Here is a 6,625-nt window from a genome sequence, read left to right on the forward strand (position 1 = left end):
CCTGATTGAGAACCATATTTAGGTAGCCTGTTTTCTATTGTGTTTCGTGGGTGATTATTTTCTGTTTTCTGTTGTGTGTCTGCACCAGCCAGTACTGTTTTCGGTCGTTCTCTTTGTTAGTTTTGTTCTCTCCGTGTTCATTGAATAAATATGGACACATACAGTGCCTTGCGAAAGTATTCGGCCCCCTTGGACTTTGCGACCTTTTGCCACATTTCAGGCTTCAAACATAAAGATATAAAACTGTATTTTTTTGTGAAGAATCAACAACAAGTGGGACACAATCATGAAGTGGAACGACATTTATTGGATATTTCAAACTTTTTTAACAAATCAAAAACTGAAAAATTGGGCGTGCAAAATTATTCAGCCCCCTTAAATTAATACTTTGTAGCGCCACCTTTTGCTGCGATTACAGCTGTAAGTCGCTTGGGGTATGTCTCTATCAGTTTTGCACATCGAGAGACTGAAATTTTTTCCCATTCCTCCTTGCAAAACAGCTCGAGCTCAGTGAGGTTGGATGGAGAGCATTTGTGAACAGCAGTTTTCAGTTCTTTCCACAGATTCTCGATTGGATTCAGGTCTGGACTTTGACTTGGCCATTCTAACACCTGGATATGTTTATTTTTGAACCATTCCATTGTAGATTTTGCTTTATGTTTTGGATCATTGTCTTGTTGGAAGACAAATCTCCGTCCCAGTCTCAGGTCTTTTGCAGACTCCATCAGGTTTTCTTCCAGAATGGTCCTGTATTTGGCTCCATCCATCTTCCCATCAATTTTAACCATCTTCCCTGTCCCTGCTGAAGAAAAGCAGGCCAAAACCATGATGCTGCCACCACCATGTTTGACAGTGGGGATGGTGTGTTCACCTGTGTTGCTTTTACGCCAAACATAACGTTTTGCATTGTTGCCAAAAAGTTCAATTTTGGTTTCATCTGACCAGAGCACCTTCTTCCACATGTTTGGTGTGTCTCCCAGGTGGCTTGTGGCAAACTTTAAACGACACTTTTTATGGATATCTTTAAGAAATGGCTTTCTTCTTGCCACTCTTCCATAAAGGCCAGATTTGTGCAATATACAACTGATTGTTGTCCTATGGACAGAGTCTCCCACCTCAGCTGTAGATCTCTGCAGTTCATCCAGAGTGATAATGGGCCTCTTGGCTGCATCTCTGATCAGTCTTCTCCTTGTATGAGCTGAAAGTTTAGAGGGACGGCCAGGTCTTGGTAGATTTGCAGTGGTCTGATACTCCTTCCATTTCAATATTATCGCTTGCACAGTGCTCCTTGGGATGTTTAAAGCTTGGGAAATCCTTTTGTATCCAAATCCGGCTTTAAACTTCTTCACAACAGTATCTCGGACCTGCCTGGTGTGTTCCTTGTTCTTCATGATGCTCTCTGCGCTTTTGACGGACCTCTGAGACTATCACAGTGCAGGTGCATTTATACGGAGACTTGATTACACACAGGTGGATTGTATTTATCATCATTAGTCATTTAGGTCAACATTGGATCATTCAGAGATCCTCACTGAACTTCTGGAGAGAGTTTGCTGCACTGAAAGTAAATGGGGCTGAATAATTTTGCACGCCCAATTTTTCAGTTTTTGATTTGTTAAAAAAGTTTGAAATATCCAATAAATGTCGTTCCACTTCATGATTGTGTCCCACTTGTTGTTGATTCTTCACAAAAAAATACAGTTTTATATCTTTATGTTTGAAGCCTGAAATGTGGTAAAATGTCTCAAAGTTCAAGGGGGCCGAATACTTTCGCAAGGCACTGTACCACGCTGCACCTTGGTCCTCCTCTTCTTCCACCAACGACGGCCGTTACACTATTCCATAACATGGGGCTCTTGAAAGTGGCCTTTTTCTACATGAGCGGATCTGGAGAAGAAAATCATCACAAAATAGTTTGTAAAACTCTAACAATGTGAGCCACAACCATGTCACCACTAGGGCTGTGGTGGTCACAAAATCACAGCTGGTGATTATCAAGCAAATAACTGTCGGTCTCAAGGTAATTGACCGTTAATTAACATAAACACATTTAGCATCTCCTTGCTTACACACATAGACTACAAGCCACAGTTATTTTATAGTATGAAGAATACAATTGAAAAAAATAGAAAGGATATTTTCTTCAAACGATTTGAGGGAGTGCGCACATGCGGCTGTTCTGTGTTGAGAGGTTAACAAGGAAATCCAGCTCTGGACAAAATGAAGAGACCACTGCAAAATGATCCGTTTCTCTGGTTTTACTATCTATAGGTATGTGTTTGGGTAAAATTATTAATTATTATTATTAAAATGATTCTATAAAATAATGACAACATTTCTCCCAAATTCCAAATAAAAAAATTGAGCATTTATTTGCATAAAATGATAACTGGTCAAAATGACAAAAAAGATGCCGTGTTGTCTGACCTCGAATAATGCAAAGAAAATAAGTTCATATTCATTTTAAAACAAAACAATACTAATATTTTAACTTAGGAAGAGTTCAGAAATCAATTTTTCGTGGAATAACCCTAATTTTCAATAACAGCTTTCATGCGTCTTGGCATGCTCTCCACCAGTCTTTCACATAGATGTTGGGTGACTTTATGCCACTCCTGGCGCAAACATTCTAGGAGCTCGGCTTTGTTTGATGGCTTGTGACCATCCATCTTCCTCTTGATCACATTCCAGAGGTTTTCAATGGGGTTCAGGTCTGGAGATTGGGCTGGCCATGACAGGGTCTTGATCTGGGGGTCCTCCATCCACACCTTGATTGACCTGGCTGTGTGGCATGGAGCATCGTCCTGCTGGAAAAACCAATCCCCAGAGATGGGGAACATTGTCAGAGCAGAAGGAAGCAAGTTTTCTTCCAGGACAACCTTGTATGTGGCTTGATTCATGCATCCTTCACAAAGACAAATTTGCCCGATTCTAGCCTTGCTGAAGCACCCTCAGATCACCACCGATCCTCCACCAAATTTCACAGTGGGTGCGAGACACTGTGGCTTCTAGGTCTCGCACCCATTGTGAAACAAATATTCCAAACATAGTCTGGTAGAATTGTGAGATGCGATAGATCGCAAATTAATACAACCACTAGCATAAAAAAAACATTTTTTACACAATCATTCACAAGTGATTGGCTAACATTGTCACCCATCAGACTATGTTAGATTTAATCTTGTCTTTAAAAAAAAGTAATCTATGCACTTAAATAGTAAATGGAGGACACTTTCACGTGATTCATTTTCATGCCAGCCAGGTAGGCTATACTCATGCTTTAAATATAAGCAATGGGCTTATTAGGAAAGTTGATAAATAAATACAGTACACTTAGTGCATAGAAAGCCAATGGGATCCTCCTCTTCTTAGTAGAGGCCATCACTCTGTCATCTCCGCAATTGCATAGCCTATAGAAATGTTGCGCAACATGTGCTCATGGGATCATGAAGTGTTTGATTCAATTTTTGATTACATTTGCATTGATGTTAGAGTGATTAAAGGGACAATAGAATGCTGAGTACCAGGCAGTTAGCAAGTTTGGTAGGCTACTAATGACCAGCAGCAAAAACAGAGCTTGGAGAAGCCTAATTACCATGACCAAACAGTCATAAGGAAAATGACTGCCTTCATGACTCATGACCGCTGGTGTGGCGATAATACGGTCACGCAACAGTCCTAGTCACCACCATCGAAAGTTGAGACTCACAAACATTGATTGGCTCTACAACAGCCACAAGAGACTGAACTCATTTCGAAGAGGTCTTACAAAATGGACTGTCCAGATCGAACCATTGGAGCTACAAACTAATAACAATATTGAAAGGGGAGACTCTCATAAACATGAACGTGTCGGTTGTTCTACTCTACGAAGCACACAAGCTTCAGCAGAGTCTCTGAAGGTAACCCATTACTGGATGTAAAAAATATATACAGTACCAGTCAAAAGTTTGGACAAACCTACTCATTCAAGAGTTTTTCTTTATTTTTACTAATTTTCTACATTGTAGAATTATAGTGAAGACATCAAAACTTTGAAATAACACACATGGAATCATGTAGTTACCAAAAAAGTATATTTTAGATTTTAGATTCTTCAAAGTAGCGACCCTTTGCCTTTATAACAGCTTTGCACACTCTTACCTCAACCAGCTTCACCTGGAATGTTTTCCAACAGTCCTGAAGGAGTTCCCACATATGCTGAGCACTTGTAGGCTGCTTTTCCTTCACTCTGTGGTCCAACTCACCCCAAACTATCTCAATAGCCTTTGCACAGGCTGGAGGTGTGTTGGGTCATTGTCCTCTTGAAAAAAAACAGACAGTGTCACCACCAAAGCACGCCTACACCATCACATCTCCTCCTCCATGCTTCACGGTGGGAACCACACATGCGGAGTTCACCTAGTTCACCTGTCTCACAAAGACACAAATTTGGACTCCAAAGCACAGATTTTCACTAGTCTAATGTTCATTTCTTCATGTTTATTGGCCCAAGCAAGTCTCTTTTTATTATTGGTGTCCTTTAGTAGTGGTTTCTTTTCAGCAATTCGACCATGAAGGCCTGATTAATGCAGTCTCCTCTGAACAGTTGATGTTGTGATGTGTCTGTTATTTGAACTCTGTGAAGCATTTATTAGGGCTACAATCTGAGGTGCAGTTATTAACAGTAATGAACTTATCCTCTTCAGCAGAAGTAACTCTGGGTCTTCCTGTCTTGTGGCGGTCCTCATGAGAGAAAGTTTCATCATAGCGCTTGATGGTCTGGGAAACTGCACTTGAATAAACTTTAAAAGTTATTAAGATTTTCCGAAATGACTGACCTTCATGTCTTAAAGTAATGATGCACTGTCGTTTCTCTTAGCTTATTTGAGCTGTTCTTGCCATAATATGGACTTGGTATTTTACCCAATAGGGCTATCTTCTGTATGACACCCCTACCTTGTCACATCACAACTGATTGACTCAAACGCATTAAGGAGGAAAAAAATCCACAAATGAACTTTTAACAAGGCACACCCGTTAATTGAAATGCATTCCAGATGACTACCTCATTAAGCTTGTTGAGAGAATTCCAAGAGTGTACAAAGCTGTCATCAAGGCAAAGGGTGGCTACTTTGAAGAATATCAAATATAAAATATGTTATGATTTGTTTAACACTTATTTGGTTTCGACTTGATTCCATAAGTGTTATTTCATAGTTTTGATGTCTTCACTATTATTCTACAATGTAGAAAACTTTTTTTTTAATTGAAAAAGCCTTAAATGAGTAGGTGTGTCCAAACTTTTGACTGGTACTGTATATATTATATCTCTCAGATATATGACAGTGTCGTGTATTTGGCTATGCCGGATTAAGTGATATGACATGCTATTCTATAAAATCATTTCTCCGTAATTAATATTACCTGATTGAGCTAATCATGTAAATGTAATTAACTAGAGAGTCGGGGCACCACAAAATAATATTTATAGAGCTGTTATCTTCCGAATAAACTCTTAAAGACCTAGTAATATTTTACATCAATAGCAGTGAATAATTATCGTCACCTTAATTCAGTCTCATCTGAAAGTTGTAAATTCTTGGTTATCTTCACAAACCCTAGCTAACAAGTTGAATCAGCAATAAAACATTGTGTTTAATTATTTATTTACTGAATACTTAACTAATCACACAGAATTACATATACACAGAATTAATTATACCTTGACTACAAATTACGTCAAAGGAAAACATCCCTAGCGAGCGGAACAGATATGACAGCTGGTTACACAAAAGAAAGGGGTCTGGGTTTGAGTGAAAGATGCTGGAAGAGTGAAGAACAAAAGGGAGAAGCTGTGCTATCGTAAATATCTTATGTATTCTAAATTACCGCCCATTTGGAAAAGGAAAATGCAATAAATATTTACTCTGAGCTGCGCGTCGGTGGGTTGGTGGTAGATGGAAGGCAGTGTTGCCCAACCGAGTCCTTTGAAGAATGTCTCTGGTGGTAAATTGCATACGTTGTAGTAACGTCGTTGTGTGGTAGACGGGATACTCTGTCTGTTCTTTCCTAGCCCACGTTTGCAGCTACTGTTGCTAACTCAACGGCTAGGAGGTATCACTTCTGTAGTGAATAAGAGTTCAAAGTTCATTCCATTCGCAACCAAAGCTCAAGCTGAGGTTGGCTTAGTTCTGTAGTTGACATGTTAGTCCTTTTAACGCAGAGGCTGCAGACCTCATGTACTTGGAACAGGAGGTTACATTTTCGTCAAGGCTTTATATAGTGGAGCGAGAAGGGTGTGTTTGAAAAGTTTTATAACCCATGTCTCTTCACAGGGGCGGGCCACTGATTGAGCAGAGCCCTAACCTTGTGAAAACCCAAATCTCTTATTTGGAAGCTAACATTACGTTTCATCTTTTCACCAATAATTTTATATTCAAACATTTAAATTGAACAACAATTCCATGTGAATCCAATAACTCTGATGTGTAGACTTTCCACTGTAGAGTTTATGTCATCCTATTATCGATGAGAATGTCTCAGATGACAACCGAACTGACACAATATTAATTAAGTACCACCCCATATGTTCAATTGGTCGGATTACCAGAATATAGTTCATTTCCCCCCACCTTCTGATGTT

The sequence above is a fragment of the Oncorhynchus mykiss genome, chromosome 15 (genome assembly GCF_057628025.1).
Source record: "Oncorhynchus mykiss isolate SJ-2025 chromosome 15, ASM5762802v1, whole genome shotgun sequence".
Lineage (NCBI taxonomy): Eukaryota > Metazoa > Chordata > Actinopteri > Salmoniformes > Salmonidae > Oncorhynchus > Oncorhynchus mykiss.